Genomic DNA, 18,811 nt, shown 5'->3' on the forward strand with positions numbered 1-18,811 from the left:
ACCGTCTCTATCTTTCTGTTATAAAACTTCGAAAAGAAAGGCCGTAGAACCAGACATGATCCAGGCTTTGTCCTATGAGGGATATAAGATCCTTAACCCGAGGGGTTGAGCCACGCTGGAGAGAGAAAAGAAAGACTGAATCCGTCCACTGGTAGTTGATCTGACAGGTTGCGAGAGATGAAAAAATGTTCGCGAAAAAAAAGCATGCTTAAGACCGGGATTATACTGTAAAAGTCTGGCAAAAGACCTCTTAAAAAATTGAAAAATATAACTTTATATTTAAAATATAATTTAATTATAATTAAATTATAATTAAATATATTTATATTTAATTATAATATTATAATTAATTTTAATTATATATTATAATTTATATTATAATTAAAAATATAACTATAAGTTTTTTAAAAAAGTTTTTGTAAAACATTTATAGTGGCTTAACTAGCTTGGCTTAACGGAGATTGGGACTCGATATTGCCGACATAAGAGGGGTTTACGAGGCGAGATATTTCGTCATTTGCCGCTTAGAGGGCTAATAACTAATCTAATAAAGTAATTACATCAGGTTCATCAATGTATTTTTCTCATCGTGACAGGAAAAAATTTACATTGAAATTCAAACAAATCAGTTAAATAATTTGCATATGCCATTTACACTATTATAAATATTCATTTTAAAACTAAAATTCACAATTCACAAATTATTTTTAGATATTAAATGTTATGTTAAACACACATACAATTGTTAAGCCTTGACACATATCAAACGGGAAACCGAGATCTCTGTGCAACCTCGTCTGACTAGAATGTAACTCATCCACCAACTGCTGAAAGTTGCCGAATGCGGATTTCCCCTTTTTGAATTTGGAAAACAAAGAAAAAGCGTTGGTTCTCTCGAAACATATATATCCTTCTTTCCCTTTGTCTAATTCAAGTTGTTGAAAGTATATACGTATAAGAGAATATAATAGATGAAGATAAAGTGCATGTATTTATACCTTCTTATACTTTCTCACAAACACATATATTATACAGTGTAAAGTATTGTATGATATGCTGTCCCAAATTGTTTGCAAAGTGGATATCTCTGCAACCGTTGACTCTAGAAGTATACTTCCAATTACAAAAAAGTTTTTAAATGGCATGCGGTTACTTAAAATCTCAAAATTTGTCTTTTTCGGGGTCATATACATGGAAAAATAGGAAAAATTAACTTTTTAAGTTGACCCTGTGCATTAAAACTCCCAATTAGTGAAATGTAAATGCGGCTGCGTTGCTTGTCTCCTGATTTGTTATCCTGTCTTTATTACTCGGCCGGAAGTCATCTCAAGCAGTGGGGACATCGTGATGGATTCGCATCACTGTGGTTTCCCCACTTCGAAGCACGATTGCCAGCCATTTCCCTATTTGAAACAAGTTTCCGGCACAGGCAGACCTTCATCACAATACTTACATAAATACGAAACTTCAAAGACCTGCCACTTTCGTTTCCAGTATAGGAGACAGATGGCAGCACTTCTCGAACAAGGAACGTGCATAACACTGACATCATAAATACGTTGAGGCGACACATATTCTCACAAACCAGTTTCGGCATGCACCCATTTGTTATATGAATACCCTCAGAGTCATTGTAATGTTTACGAGAGAGTCATTGTAATGTTTTACCCTCACTCATTGTAATGTTTACGAGATAGGTTACTTTGAGAGTGCATGATTAGTATTGGCTTGATGCTGATAGAAAATCGTATTTCAGATTGCTCAATTTATAAATTGCTGGACCGTAAAGTTTGGTGATTCAAGATGCTGATTAAAAGGTTCTCGAAATTACGTTTCTCCCGCTTTTAGAGAGCGCCATCAAGAAAAAATCATTCCATTATGATTTAAATGAAACTTCAAAATCACATAGTTATGTACGTTGACGAGATGTTTCAATGATAGTAATAACATTAGCCACATGTGAATAATATCTGAATTTTTTATGATTTCAATGCATATAATATGTGCAGAGGCGTACGCAGGGGAGAGGAGAAGGGTCGTTATTTTCCCGAAAATAATGAAAACATTTATAATATTTTCAAAGAGTTTTGTGAAATAATTGAAATCAGGAAGTAAATAATTTTATATGCTATCTTAATTGATTTCTTATAGTTTAATTTCTTTTTGGAGGTGTTTAACTGAAAATGCACAGGAAGAAATTCGTTGTCCGTTACCCCCCCTTTTGGGGTGTGTCCCCTCCAAGGTTTGTTCCTGCGTATGCACCTGAAATAATGATAACTAATGCTCAATAAAACAATGTTTTCTTCATGTTCCCAAAGAACATGCTTCATAACAACTCTTTTAATTGAAGCTGTTTTTCTTTCCCTATTTTCTTTCTATATTCCTGTTGATGATTTTTTTCAGGTACATAATGTATCTTTCTACAATATGCATGTAAGAGCGAAAGAGAAGACGTAAGGTAAGGGTAGAAATAGGATTCTAAAAAAATACTCTTATTTACCTTATATATTGTACACTTTCCTTTTACATATTTTTGTGTCCTTCCCCGTCTTCCATTTTCTAACTTGCGGTAGGTTAGGACAAGGTTAGCAGATTTATCGCCGATTCATCAAATAGAGATACTCTATTATTTGTTGCCAAAAGCTTGTACGTGAAGTTGATAATTTTCAGTTTATCTTTGCAACTATAACCAATCTGACGAAACTAATGCTAAAATCGAAATCAGTGCTCGAAAATTACCCCAAATTCATTGAAATAAGTTGGCCAATGATTCACTGCATTTATTTATAATGCTAGTGGTAAGATGCTCGTCAACGAACGTGAAGAATGCCGTCAGGTAACAGGTTCGAATCAGTTGAAGAATGTAGATACCAATATATTTTTTCCTAACGAGCTTGACACCACCACCGAGAGATGGCGTCTTCATTTCCAACCCAATTCGTTAGCGGCATTATATTGCAAAATATGGCCGTTGTTGGTGTTTGGTGAAGTAGTGTAGTGCATTTATTTATAACGCACAGTTACATTGTGATTTGTATCACCATCGAAATTTAACTTTCACTTCATCTCATAAACTAGAATGAATCTGACAAAACCACTGCCAGATTCGGAATCACCGCCGCAAAATCCCTCTAAAGCGACTGAAAAAACTTGAGAACAAAATCAGTGCAATCACTATACAAGTGAGTGGTACGTAACATGAAATTTTCGCGGAAGTATATAACGGTGATGGGGGGGGGGGGGTATGTTCTCGCCAACAGCTTTTGAATATCACGTCGAGTTAAATTCGTTTCTGTTCGGATAAATATTGAATAAACTCTCTCAAAGGTCCAGATGTGTTAGATAGTGGCTTCGCAGTCGAGCGAGCAGCTAAAGTCCAACTCGGGTTTTAGTTCACCCGAGAGAACAATTATCGAACTCTACCTTCCATTCATATTGCGCTACTTAACGTTAATGGCAGTAGCGCCGAGACCTCGCGGAACCAAAACCCCGCAGTGGACGGTGCTGTTTTTGGAATATTACGTCGAATGCTATCTCTGTCGTGTGGTGAACTCTGGACAATTTCTGCTGGTATCAGCTCGACGAGATGTATTCCTTCGTTCCTAACATTATTGTAAATTGGTTCAATTTACATGCGATTTCACAAACTGTCTAATTTGCATGTTGATTATAAACATGATTACACTACAACAACTTCAACTAATAGTAAATGACAATTACTGCAGGCTTTGAATTTCAAGACCAACTGCTCGTAAATTATGACAAACATGGATTCACTCACTATATATATGCATTTTCTGGATGTATCTTACGCAGAATCATTGCGTTTTGATTAAAAATTACGAGTATTGTCGCAAGATTGCAAAAAAATCATATAATTAGCGTGTGCGCAACCATACGGCTGTGTAATTTTCAGTTTAAGCTGTTACTAGGCAAAGGATGTTCAGAGTGCGGCACGAAACTCTACCACTTTTTAGTTGGCAACCCTGCCTGTGATTGTTTTGAGAAGCATCACAGACAATGTGAATGGGTTCCTTGTCACTTTGTATTCAGTGGAAAATGTAATGTTTGTCCCCGTGCATATTGTGAGAACGGAACAGTTCTTGCTTAGCAAGTCGATCATATAATTAATTTGCAGCCGAACGTTTGGCGATAACAGGAAGAATGGACGCAAATTTGGTGGTCGAGTGTTTATAGTGTTCGGGAGAACCGGTTTCCATCCCCCACCGGTGCCACATTGGTAGTCAGCTGAAGTTTGTTTTTTTAAGTTACGCAACTGCGAGCCGATCTTCCCGTTGAAAAGTCTCGCCACAGACAACAACAGACCTACAACGATTCAAATATTCAATCATTACGCTTCATTCACAATTTGAATCATAGGTGGCAGAACTGAAATGTCACACACAAAACTAGATACGCACGCAAACTATTATGTACCTCTCTCACACACACACTTTTCCGGCGCAACTCGGTCAGTAGGCGCATCGGTTCTGTAAGAAGATCAGTATTAATTTCCTATATGGCGATTAGACCAGATTTCGTGGGTGTAAAGTAATAGCTTTTGTGTCCAAACCCCGCCAAGAAGATCAAAATGACTCTACTTCCGTCACCACTAAAGATGTCTTATTCATACGTGGATAAAAACTTTCACGTGGTGTGATGTTGAGAGAATTGTTCTTCAATGCCTATGTCGACGTTCAGTAGAATAGGCACTTCCAAACATCTAAGGATGGATAGGATGGACCATGAATTATTAGTCCATCGACTGCTTTTACAAGGGGACACCAGTATCGATTGGTAAGGGACAATGCGAGAATTTTTCCCTAATACGGGTGTTAATAAATGGAATACCTCGGCGGTAGTAAATTGTAACACAATTGACACGTTTAAAAAGAAATACGATATACATGGTGGGGGTAAATCGAGAAGCTATCCATACTTAGAATAAGACAACAATAATATTCTTTATGGGTATTGTATATTATTTCATCATGCATATATATATTGTTTGTAATTGCATTTTTAATTGGGTTGCTGTATTTTTGAAATATATGACATCCATATTTATTATGGGCATCTTTTTCTCAGCCATCTCGTTGGGCATTTTGCCTGTTGTGGAGTTGTATTTGTATAAGTTCAAATTCCACTGGATCTTGCCCCCCCCCTGCTAAATTTGAAGAACCATCCTTCATCTTTTCACACAGGCCATGTATGCCTTCTATAATTCGGGGGAAAAAAACTAATTTCTAAATTTCTGTCTTACAAATAACAGGAATAAAACAAACCAGAATAACTGATGGTTTCACCGTCGTCTAAACATGCAGAAATTCCGTGACTAACATCATTACGCACACAATCGCATACGTTGTATAATTCGATCATGTTCACTTAAATAAATACAATACACCTCGTGGAAATCGCAGTTTTCCCAGTAATGAGTCGTGAATATTATTGCGTTATTCACTCGATAGGAAGTAAAAAAAAAAAAAGAAAAGGAATGAAAAAGAAAGCAGCAAAATAATAGAGAAAGTGTTCCTTCATTATTCTTTGATGTAGAAGTGAGAATTAGCTCGAGGTAGAAAGAAATATGCAATGACAAAAGGCTCCGCATAATAATAATAATAAGAGTAACTTCTTTAGAGAAGAGATAACAGAGAATTTCTATGAGAGAAGAATGAAATAAAAAATACGTAGTGGAACGTATTATTTGCAGCAACGGGACCGTGAAGACAAATTGATCCCATGTTTTATGCGCGTGAAAGAAAATAAAAGAGGTTCCTCCGAAATTAGGAGTGGAAAAAAAAATATATATATATATATAAATTATGGTGAAGAAAATTTCTCGGATAATATCCAGGAATTAGCTACTGTTACGTTAAAGGTATAGGATGGACATTCTCTTTTTGTGTCTTTTATTGTTGGAATCTCCGGTAACGGGAATAAGAAAAATCGGGAATCTTAAGTCAAATGAAAATGATGAGGAAAAAATTTAAATTAAAAGGAGTTAATGAACTGTCATTCAAATTTCTAACTGAATAATTGCCGTTCCGTGTTGATTGGTGAGTAATTATCTACTGCGTGTGGGAATTTTGCGTGTGATTTTATTTGATTTATAATTGTGTTTTAGATTCAGTATTTCTTTCACTATTCAATTAAAAAATTTAGAAAATTTCACGTGTTTTAATTTTTTTTTATTTAATTTTACAAAACTAGATTTTTTTTTTTACATGACATTAAGTGTTATTTTTTTATTTTCAAGACGACGATTCTGATCTGAATTCGAAATTTATCATATATCCAAATATGGAATGCAACTCGAAGACACAAAACCTTTATGTATTTTGACGAAATTCTTTATCTACGTGTATATATATGTTTTTCATGTATCATTTATCATAATTAGAGCCCGGAAGTTCAGGCAGAATGCCATAAATGCCTTTTTTTGCCCATTTTCTAACTTTTTTGTCAAAAATGCATCTTTTGAACTTTTCCTACCATAAATGCCTATTTCAACATACTTTTAAGTGTATTAGTGAATTTCAGAGGCTGTAAAACTAGGATATTGTGAGCATTGAGAATAAAAGAATTACACTTCTTTGAAATTTTCCAACTCAGTATCAATTATCATAAGAAAGTAACTCCTCTCCCCCCCCTCCCCCCATTCTAGCCCAATTTAAACGTGAATAAGTGATCTGAGAAATAGGGAACTTTGTGTTGCTATGCATTAACTTTGCTTTAACCGGATGGTGTTAGACGTGAATGATTGTGTTTCAGATGAAAGCAGTCCATGTTAGAAAAGCAGAGAGAAATTAGAAATTTTTGTTTCTCCACTTCAAATTATATGTCTCGCTCAGGTTGGACTGCATTGTATATGTATAACTGACACAAGGCGGGATAGGAGCAGAGCAGAGAGAGAGAGAGAGACAGGGCTCTCGGATCCCATGTTTTGTTTTGATTTTGTTTTTTACATCATAAACCCACTGAATACAACCATGGCTCTATTTACTTTATAAACATATTTGGTATCCGATTAAATTGACCAGAGCCGCTGCCAGGGTTGTGCCCCTAGATGCGGCCCCACGCTTGAAATAGTCCCGCATGTATGGTATTATAAAAAGTTAAGTTTTTTTACAAAAATAGAACAAGTTATCTGTTTCAATTACAGAAATGATAGTTATTATTCCAAATAATACGAAAAACAAATCAGAATTATTCGCAACTTGAAGGAGCCCCACTAATCATTTTCTCTACGGGTTCCGCTTCGTAATGGGAATCGACCAGTTCTGTTGGTCTACTAACATATTATTTTAGGCTTGAAATCAATTTAACTTGGATAATAATGTAGCTATTGTAAAGTATAGTTAAAACAGTAGACGGGGATTAAGTGCAACCAACTTTTCAGCTAGTTTTGAACTCTTACTTTAGTGTGTTTCTAGTTATTTTTTCTTCCTTTCATAAATTATAAATGCCTTTTTGCCTGCCTATTTCGACCATTTTTAGTGCTTGAACTTCCGAGCTCTAATCACAATCATGCTTATGATTCATGTAGTCATTTATTTCACCTAATCTCATGTTCAGTTCTATTAAATTGTTGCTTAAAATTCATTATTCATGTGAATTTGAAATTACTTACATTTCAAACTTTGAATAAAAATTTATCATTCCTGTACAGTAAACGAAAGGTTTATCATTGTGATTATAAATAAATTGTGAAATTTTTAATTTACAATTATTTAAATTTAAAACTTGTTATTTATAAAAATTTAAAATGTATACTTTATATAAATTTAAAATGTATACTTTATGTAAATTTAAAATGTATACTTTATGTAAATTTAAAATGTATACAAATACAAATACAAATACAAATACAACGCCACAACAGGCAAAATGCCCAACGAGGTGGCTGATAAAAAGATGCCCATAAAAATATGGTTGTCATATGTTTCAAAAATACAGCAACCCAATTAAAAATGCAATTAACACAAATTACAAACAATATATACACATGATAAAATATTATACAATGCCCATAAAGAATACTTATGGTTGTCTTATTCTAAGAATGGATAGCTTCTCGATTTACCCCAACATGTTTATCGTATTTCTTTTTAAACGTGTCAATTGTGTTACAATTTACTACCTCCGGGGGTAAGCTATTCCATTTATTAACAACCCTATTGGAGAAAAATTCCCTGCGACACCATAACCTTGCATTTATGTAAATTTAAAATGTATACTTTATGTAAATTTAAAATGTATACTTTATGTAAATTTAAAATGTATACTTTATGTAAATTTAAAATGTATACTTTATGTAAATTTAAAATGTATACTTTATGTAAATTTAAAATGTATACTTTATGTAAATTTAAAATGTATACTTTAAGTAAATTTAACATTTATGTCATTTTTTGTGTTTATTTGGTTGTATAAAATTTTTCAAATTTGTCATTCCCGTGAATATTCAAGTTTATCATTCATGTAATTTTTCTAGATTATCATTTATCTAATTTTTAAAGTATATCATTTGCCTTTTAACATAAAATTTAAAATTTACCTAAAATTCGTCACCAAGTCTAAAATTGATCTTTTGCATAAATAACTTTTCCAGAATTTATCATCCATTCATATTTGAAATGTACACTTTACTTAATCTTGAAATTTGCCATTCATTTTCATTGAAATTCAGAATTTTTAGTTTTTATCTGCATTAATTTTTAACTGCTTTTCTACATCCTCTTTAGGATTCTTTTCTGTTTTTCATTCTAAATTTTCCAATACTTCAAATTAGCTTATTTAGTTTTATTAAACTTCTATAGGTAAACTTATAATTTATTTAATAAGTTTTTTTATCCAAGATTATTTACGCGATATACTATCGTGATCAATTTTTGTGAGATAATTCAAAAGTCTTCTCAGATAATTGAAAATAATAAAAAATACTGAATATTTCAAAATTTTGTGAAGAAGGGGGGGGGGAATTTATAACTTTAAAACTCGTCCTATACATTCATTCTTAAAATTTCAAAACCCATACAATTTCAAAATGTATCGTTTTTGATAAATTTCATATGATGCCATTCGATTAAAATTTATGCCATATACAATAGCTGGTAGACTTTTCTATTCAAAGATTCGGAAATACGTAAAAACTCCCGGACGAATTTTCAATTTTCTTCCCAAGACGTAACATTAAAAAAAGATGCTGCATTTGGGACTTTATTGCCTGCGAAGGAGTCCATAAACTTTTTTTTCCTCCTCCCAAGGAAAAATTCCCGGATGGAATAACAAAAAAGGAAAATAAGAAAAGAAAACTCTATCATAAATCTACCGAGTCGATAAATGGAACCTGACACTTTTCCGACATTGGATCGATAGTTCCAAGGTGGCACAAAAATGATTGCCAACTTCAACCTCGAAGGAGCCATATTTTTTTGTTTCGGTAAAATTAAACTTTAAAACATACGATAAACCAAAATGGGCTCGAATATGTCTTTGAACAAGGAATAAAAATTGAATAAAAATTAGCATAAATATTTGCTCTCTTATATCGGGAGAATCGGTGATCAATATTTTTAAGAGCAAAGGATGATGGAATATTTGAAGAAGTGCTCTTCAGATGCGTTTTGACGTGATGTTCAGTCACTTCGACGTAGATTCGAGTCCATTCAGGTTCTGATTCCTGGGACGAATGACATTTAATAAAAGGATTTAAAAAAGTCACTGGAAAATTCCTGTTTTTTTTCGAAAATCTCTTTTTATTCCGGTGTCTCTTGATCTCCAATTATGTGATCGTCATTTTGAAGATGTTTGAAAATTCTATTCTATTTCTTATATATATTTTTAGGATCCTGTGTACAGTCAAAGAGTCTTTGGTACAACAACTGGAAGTGGTTTTGAAGTGTTCGAAACCAGTGTCAACATTTAAAGTAAGTCTTTACGCCTGGACTAAGAAGATATCAACTCTCCTTTCAAATGATAGATGGCTTCCGGAGTAAAATGAAGATAGTGGTGGTGATACTGGTGATATGGTATTACTGAAATGATCGCCAACACTAATTACGAAGGAAACTTTTTTTTTTTTGTTAATCTTTGAAACATGCAATAAACTAAAATAGACTTGAAGATTGTCTTTGAACAAGGAAATCGGTGATCAATATTATCAAGAGCTGAAAAATAATGGAATATTGGAAGAAGTGCTCTTCTTCTCTTCGGATGCGTTTTGATGTGATGTTCAGCCACTTCACAATCAAATCAAGTTCGACGGAGATTTGAATCCATTCAGGTTCTGATTGCAGGGACGAATGGCGTTCAATAAAATAATTTTTTCTCAAAATTAAATTTAATTCATTAGAAAAGAGTATTGATTTATTTCGTAAATTGTCTTTTCCTTTACGGTCTCTAAATTTTTAATTACTATGCGATCGTCATTTTCAAGGAGCCTGAAAAAAAATTCGTTTTATTTTCTATTTTTTAAATATTTTTCTACCATCATATCATCAGGTATGGAGCGTTTGAAACCGGTGCCAACATTTTTAAAGTAAGTTTCTTCTGAACAAACAGTACATCAACTCCCCTTCAAAATGATGTCGTCCGAACCAAAAATGAAGATAGCGGTAGTATTTTCTTATCGAAATGATTGCCAACACCAATCTGGATTAAGCCTTTTTTTTTCTCGAAATAGTTAAATTTTAAAACATACTGCAAACCAAAATGGACTCGAATTATGTCTTTGAACAAGGGATAAAAATTGAATAAAAACTACCATAAATATTTGTTTTAGGGCAAGTCCAATTAATCGGTTCAATTAATCAATCAGTTGTTAATCGCAGTTAAAAACTTTAGTTGACTTAATCGACGCGATCAATTCTATTAAAATTTCTATTAAAAGATTGTGAATTAACTCGATTTTTAAAAAAAAACTGATTAGATGTCTTATAAAAATCATGTTCTATACAGATCATTTTGCATAAGTGACATTTTTAAAAATATTTGAGTCAATATTTCGATAAATTAGATTCAACGAAAACTGATGATTTCAGTTTCAAATCGAGTTTGATCGGAGTTTTCGAAGACGACCAAAATTTATTGTCTCCACTACGAACAGTAATTTCCCGTATTCCTGGAAGCACAGCTCATCTCCTCACAAGTTCCATTCAAGAGGAGTTTCTACGAAAACAAGCAACAGTATAATCGAAAACAGTTTCGGAATCAATGAATAATAACTGAATATAACCGAATTTAAAAAAAAAGACAAGATTCGGGTGAAGAAATTATAGGGTTTTTTTTTTTTTTTAATTATGTTCAGCATATTGCAATTGCTCAAAGCGAACAGCCTTATTTCTTAACCTATTCCTATATTTGTTTATATTTACCGAATAGGTGAAAGATATGCATAAAATATATTTTTATAGCATCTATTAATATTATATGGTCACAAAAAATTTTCGATTAAAATTCGATTAGTCCACCGATGAATCGATTAAAATTTTTTGATTAAACAGTTAAAAACTTTAAAATAATAATAATAAATTTTATTTAAATTTTCATAATTTGCATAATGCCTTTTGTGAATTTTGTAACGTTAATTGTGTTTTTAATGCTATAGAAATAGTTCATTATTTTTTGGGCTGGTAAAAGAGTAGCTTTTTTTAAAGTGTTCTATTCTGATTTTGAAACATGATATATTTTAATGTCTAGCTGACTTTCTATTTTGTTTTTTTATCAACCAATTATTATTTATGAATGTAAATTTTAAAACCCTGTACACATAATTTTTGCTCTCTTATATCGAGAATCCATGATCAATATTTTCAAGAGCAAAAAAGGATGATGGAAAGTTTAAAGAAGTGCTCTTCAGATGTGTTTTGACGAGATGTTCAGCTTCATAAGCAAATCGAGTTCGACGGAGATTTGGGTCCATTCAGGCACTTATCCCAGGAATGAATGATATTTAATAAAATTATTTAAAAAACAAATAAATTCATTATAAGAATATTTATTTCAAAAATTCTCTTCTTTTTCGGTCTCTTGATTTTTAATTATGTGATCGAAGGAATTTAGATTAGAAATAAATTATTAGAAAAAAAAGAAATTAAAATATTAGAAATAAATTAGAAGAAATGAATGAATTGTTTGAAAAAAAAATTCTGTTCTTCTATTATTTTCTATTTATTAAATATTTTTATATGACCATTTGAACAGTCAGAGTCCCTCAAACTGAAAGTTGTTTTGAAGCGTTCGAAAGTGGTACCAACTTTTAAAGCAAGTCTTTAGATGTATTAACTCTCCTTTACAATGATAGACGGCATCTGAACTAAAATGAAAATAGCAGTGATAGTGGTAATCAATGTTATCCTAAAATATAATTTTGAAGAGTAATTTCACTCCAGTCTAAAATTTTTACTTGTATTTTCGTAACATGAGGGATATATATTTTTTTCAGTGAAAAATAACTAATAAAAAAATTACCTGAAATTTGAAGAAGTATTTCCACTCCTCAATGAAATTTGGATGAGGAAAATTGATTTTTATTCGTGAAACATGCATCTAGATTTGTATTAGCAAAACACTAGTGGTGATACATTCTTATCGAAATAATGGCCAACACCATACTCGAAAGAACCTTTTTTTTTGTTTTAATAAATTTAAATTTTAAAATATACGATAAACCATAATATGGACTCGGATAGGTCTTCGAACAAGGGGAATAAAATTAAATAAAAATTAGCATATAAATATTCACTATCGAGAATCGGTGATCAATATTTTCAAGAGAATTGTTTGCTGATAAAATTATGATGATGAAATATTTGAAGAAGTGCTCTTCAAATGTGTGTTCAGACGTGAGGTTCTGCCACTGCAGGAGCAAATCCTGTTCAGTGGAGATTTGAATTTGATTTTCCAGAGATGAATGACATTTAATGAAATTATTCCAAAGAACTTAATTCATTGGAAGAATATTTATTTGTTTCTAAAATTTTTCTTCTTTTCCGGTCTTTTGGTTTTTAATTGCGTGATCGTTATTCCTCAAGATGTCTGAAAAACTCTGTTTTTATATATCTTTTAATATTTTTCTTCGGCCATTTCAGCAATTTTCCTGCAGAGCAACTGAAAGTAGTTTTGAAGTTTTTGAAACCGGTGCTAACATTTATAAAGTAGGTCTTTTCTCGCTCAACAACAATTTTCTCGAATTTATTTAATGAGTGTTCCCGAGTTTGAGCATATGCCAGAGTTGCCATATCGGTGCTATTGTTCTAACATGTCGGCAGTACTCACATCTCGAAACAAAAAGTCTAAGACGTCACCGACAATACCAAAATTGGAGAGATTAGCCGAGAAATAACCCTTGTCCCCTTGCATTATTGAAAGTTACGAAAATATATAAATTATGAAAATATATTAATATGTGTAAATTTATGGAAATAATGTTGATTCAATTTACACTTAGAAAATTCCGATTTTAATTAGTACTTAATGGGTAATAGTCACTTTAGATACAGAAATAGTTAAGTTTAAGGAAAATGCTAATTGAATTCATTGGAATAAACTATAAATTAGAACATTTTTCTAGAGAAGTACCTTATCTATATTCAAAGAATTAATGCTAAAAGAAAGACAATCGAGTAAAATCCATTATTAATAAGGTTTCTCTGGGATTTCAAAATTCACGAATACCTAATTATTAATGTTCCGAATACTTAGTCTTTCTATAACATTATAATAGGTTAAATTTTTTTAAGTATTGCTAAAATGCGCTCATTAATTTGGATCATATTAGGTTTTGGCCAATTTACAGACTCACAAGCATTTACAGAATAAATTAACAGAATTATTTGCCGAGAAGACGAGGAGATATTTACTATATAGTGTTCGGGAGATACTCGACTTTATAAGCTGAACTCGCTCGCTGAATATATTGACTGGAAATTCCAACGCAAATTGTTCATCCGGTGCATTGTAGAGCTCATTATATTATCTTGATATTCAAGTCGACCGGCGTTTAGAGCGATCAAGCACGAGGAAAACCGCAACAGATTATCAGTACTCGATAAGAAGCTTCCGACGTAGGCTTCATAAACGGCCATTTTAATACTACGGCTGTATGCTGAACTCGTCCGGGATCTTGCAAGTGACTGTGTTACGCGTGAAGTTAATGCTTTCGACCAACATTTTAGACTTGCGATGCAATTTCTCCCCTTGGTTTTGTGGGTGCAGTGAATCATTCCTAACATCATTCATAAATCATATCCAACTCACATATTTGCTGACTCTCCACATTTGTAGAGCGTATGAAACTTACACTTTCACCGCCATACTCAGCATTTTTCAATTCTGATTTTCAGTGGAAACATTAATTTCAATTTCACGTCACATATTACTAACTTGCAGGTAATTATTCAAAATATATTCTGCACTAGAACTATTTCAATGGCGTAGATTAGAAAACTCATGAGGTAATTCGGTAACAAATACGTAAAATCTCATTTTTAAAGAGAAAGGCCTTATGCTTATTCAAAGAATTAGCCCTCAAATGTGTAGGTTTGCATAAATGCAAAGTGTTCTTCAAACGTTCATTAATGCAACCACTTTGAAGATGGAAATTCAGGACCACTTTTGCTCATAAGGCGATAACATTGTATTCGTTCCATTTTATATTTTGAATTTGCTGGTCGATGTCGCAATTGAGCATTCTCGTTAATTCGGTCCCAACTTTTTTATGAAAAAAGTGTCCCGTTTTTTCCCTTGTATTCAACGAGGCTTGATTGAATTTATTTTAAATCAAGATTATTTTCAGGACATACCAAATATACTACGATAACTGTGACTATCATTATTAATTACAGTCGTCATAATAATTGACTTTAGGCTGTAAATAACAACTCTACTTGCCTTCGGTGATTTTTCGGCTGTAATTAGTAAAATACCTTCGACAAAATTTTCGGCTGTGATTGGCAATTTTACTACTTTACCGCACAGCAACTCCAGTCATATATCGCCATGTGGCAATTTCCAACTAGTGGAGTTGGGTGGGGAAATAAAGGAGCCATTTATCGGTTGTCGCCCTAAGCTCGATAGGTAAATAACTTTTTCTAATGTTCTTTTGCCTGGATTCAACCCGTTGGTCTTGGCGGCAACCTTCAGAGTTCATCAGAGTTCATTCAAACTTCAACGAGCATCTTACCACTACGCCAGTTGGGCGTAAAAAGTTTTTTTATTTGATTTTGATAACTATATAACCCCTTACAACATGAATAACGTGTCAGTATTACACGATATTTGGATCTTTTTTTCTAATTGGAAGTACGCCTCTACAACCGAGCCCAAAACACGCACCCCTCTCTTTCTCTCTCTCTCTCTCTCTCTTTCGTCCATATTTCTCTGTGAATTTTCTAACGAATTGGTGCATGTTGGAATGTGTGTGTATGTGTAGCGAACCAGACGAAGTTTGTTTCTGTGTAATGCTTGCTGTGTGTAGTGCTTCTATCTGCCATAAATTTTTCTAACTATGAATGAATTGCACCGTTTGAATAATTGTATTGTTGTAGGCCTGTTGCTCTCTGTGGCGAGACATTTTAACGGGGACATCAGCTCGCATTCGCGCCTCGAAGTTGGGAACCATAGAAAAACAACTTCAGAAGACCATCACTATGGCGACGGTGCGGTTCGAACCCGGGTCCGTCACTATGACCACTCAACCACCAGCGGCTATTTTACTGGTCTTTGACAACTGTTTTGCCAGTAATTGGCACCTTCACTTGCCTATGACAATTTTTAGTGATTCTGTACTCGCTGATACTCCATACGGATCCCGACTGCCCGTAATTTCATAACGACATAAAGTCCGCTTAAGCATTTATCGTGTTTTGTGTATTGATACTTTTCTAGCGGAATATCTCGCGTAGGCCGGAGGTTATTCGCCCCTTCTTTAGACCAACGTTTTGGTCTAGCGATGTAATTTCTTTCCGTATTTGTGGGCGTAGTGTGCAGCCTTCCCAACCATACATAAATCACATCCCGCTCGTATATTTGCTGACTCTCAACATTCGAAGTGCGAGTAAAACTAAAGTTCTCACCACCAAACTCAAAATTTTTAAATCCTGCATTCAGTGACACGTTAATTTAAATTTGCCATCGTATATTACTAACTTGCTGGCAATTATTCAAAGTATATTCTGCACTAGAACTATTTCAGTGTCGTAAATTTGAATACGGTGGTGCAGTTTTGAACGTATCAAAGCAACTTCTAAAAAATTGAAGTAATATGCCATTTTTTTCTCTCGAAAAAGAGCTACGAAAGGGGAATAGTCTGAGTAAATTCTAGTTCTAGAAATACTCGGGAAATTTTCCACCATCCACAAACATATGAACCCGCCGTTTATCATGTGAAGGGAGAATTTCTAGCGGCATAAGTTACTCAAGGAATGATTTACGATATTACAGAAGTGCTACATTCATTAACAGCCTAGTAATTAGCTTTTGCTAAGTAATTCTTCGCGATGTCCATTAACTGGTCCGGTTCGTAGTAGTGAGGAGGAGGAGGCGTTAGTAGAAAAGTAACATCGAAAGCTCAGAGAGAAATTATTCTCCAAGCGATATTTTATGAGGGCAAAATATGGTCACGACATGTTGAAGATGCGAATTTCAAGTGAAGAAAACAGCGCTCTCTTTCTTTTTCCTTGAAAATGACATTAAATATCACGTGGAAGGGAGATTTATTGAAAACAATTCACATCGGATAAAATGTGCGAACAGTAGATACTTTGCGCATGTCTCCAGTGTTTTGCATAGAATACTGTTTTATACGAATTTTTAACCAAAAACGTATACAGGGTGTTTCAAAAAGAATCATCCGATTAAAAAAAAATCATAACTATTCAGCTTTTAATCCGTTGTGATCGAATAATGTATAGATAGAAAGAGGGGGGATCTTGAGTTTCACGCAGTTCCCGACAGATAGCGCTTACGCTCTTCCTTCGGCCGCCACTTCAATGTTTGTCAAGATGGCCACTGCACAACAGAAATCGTTTTGTGTTCTGCGCTTCACGAAGTGTGAGTCCGTAACAACTGTTCATCGTGCTTTTCGTCGAAAGAAAACGACGGTTTTTCTACTCGCATTATATAATCTTTAAATATTCCAATAAATACATTTTTCGAAATTAGCTTTCAAAATACAGTAAATCTCCGAACAATGGCCGCATTTTGTTTTACCCGAACGCGTCCCATAGACTTAACGATACAGATAACCCTTGAACGACGATTCATGAACAACGACCATTTTGAACATGGAGTCGGAAAAAGAATACGCATGTCGCTATGATAAAATCCTTTTGAAGGCAGCTGAGGAGAGGGAAAAAGATCTACTCAAGTGATCCATTGTTGTGCCGCGGGCCACTTAAGTGATTTGAGAATGTCGCTTTGTTCATCCTTACAAAATTAGGTTTGAGATCACGGGCCACATCAGATGACTCCGAGGGTCACATTTAGCCCGCGTCATGGAGCATAAAAAATAAAAATAAATCCCGCGTGGGGGAGGGAATATATAATTATTCAGGGATTGCTGGTACATCGTCTTGGTCCATACTACTATTCTCACCAAATCGTTTCTATTGTGTTCTACCCGAGCACTGCAAGTCTAAATTTTACGAGTTCAATGAATGCCGAAATAGCGTTGTAGATCGATTAGTAGCGCTGCAATTCGATCCTTGGTCAGCTGGGGCAAGCACATACTTTGGCGCCCCCTTGTAAATCTTGTAGGACAGTTTAGAGTGCGAAATTTGCATTCCTCTTTGGTCTGGGGGCACCAAACCCAGCTGATTAATTCTGCTGCGTCCATCGATTAATCAATTACTATAATATCAAAGTGTCAATGTAATCATACATTCTAATATAATCAATTATATAATTATCGTAATCAATTATATAATTATCGTAATCAATTATATAATTATCGTAATCAATTATATAATTATCGTAATCAATTATATAATTATCATTTTACATGTTACATAGATCGCAAATTTTATACGGTTGTTTCTTTTTTCGGAAATAAAATAGTCATTCCCAATAGCGGCCGCATTTTCATGGTTGTTGAAAGGTTTTGTTGTATGTATATTAATTCCCGACTCAGAAACAAAAATGAGCTGCAGATAAACGCAGTGGTACGTATAAAAGTCATCGAGTGGTCATAGTGACGGACCCGGGTTCGAACCCCACCGGCGCCACAGAGGTGATCTTCTGCAGTCGACGTTTTCTGTGGTTCCCAACTTCGAGGCTCGAATGCTAGCCGTTTTCCTTGTTAGAAAGTCTCGCCACAGCTAGCAACAGGACTACAAACGGTACAAATATTCAATCATTATACTTCACTCACTTCACTTCTGAAATACAAATGGCAGCACAGAACAAATCATTCATCCATTCAAACAGTGCACAACTCCTTTGTAAAATCGCCACAGCAAATTTACTTCCGATTGAGTTATACCGGAAGTATGAATCTGTGTCCCCTCAAATCCCTCGGGCCACGTATACAACGTGTACATGACACATAATGCACTCAACTGCCTCACGACATTTGAATAGTTGCCGCCCAGCCTTCTAAGTTCGGCCACCTCGTGAGCACTTGCTAAATTGGTGCGTTTTTCAAGGAGCTGCCTCGCGATAGTTGCCTATACGGAGCAGCTATTGAACACTAAAAAACCAGACACAACACTATATACGCACTTAAACTGTTAGGTACACACACACTCACACTTCCGACGCAACTCGTTTGGTAGTAAATTGCCCATGGCGATAGATCGGAGTTGCGCTC

General features: G+C 34.1%; 1 protein-coding gene and 1 long non-coding RNA gene across 5 annotated transcripts in view; one reads left to right on the forward strand and one right to left on the reverse strand.

The window, feature by feature from the left end:
• The window catches only part of LOC149081650 (uncharacterized), a 265,111-nt gene extending 254,762 nt beyond the window's left edge, over nt 1-10,349 (forward strand). For both annotated transcript variants that reach the window (XR_016193325.1, XR_016193324.1), the window contains exons 2-3: nt 2,404-2,458; nt 9,851-10,349. This is a non-coding gene — a long non-coding RNA (uncharacterized LOC149081650). The remainder of the gene's footprint in view (nt 1-2,403; nt 2,459-9,850) is intronic.
• The window catches only part of LOC149081649 (uncharacterized), a 558,055-nt gene that overhangs the window by 490,868 nt on the left and 48,376 nt on the right, over nt 1-18,811 (reverse strand). The gene's annotated exons all lie outside the window — the stretch shown is intronic.

Source organism: Pholcus phalangioides, unplaced genomic scaffold, assembly GCF_987345545.1.
Source record: "Pholcus phalangioides strain wild (caught in Gottingen) unplaced genomic scaffold, Ppha-v1.0 ptg000009l_1, whole genome shotgun sequence".
Lineage (NCBI taxonomy): Eukaryota > Metazoa > Arthropoda > Arachnida > Araneae > Pholcidae > Pholcus > Pholcus phalangioides.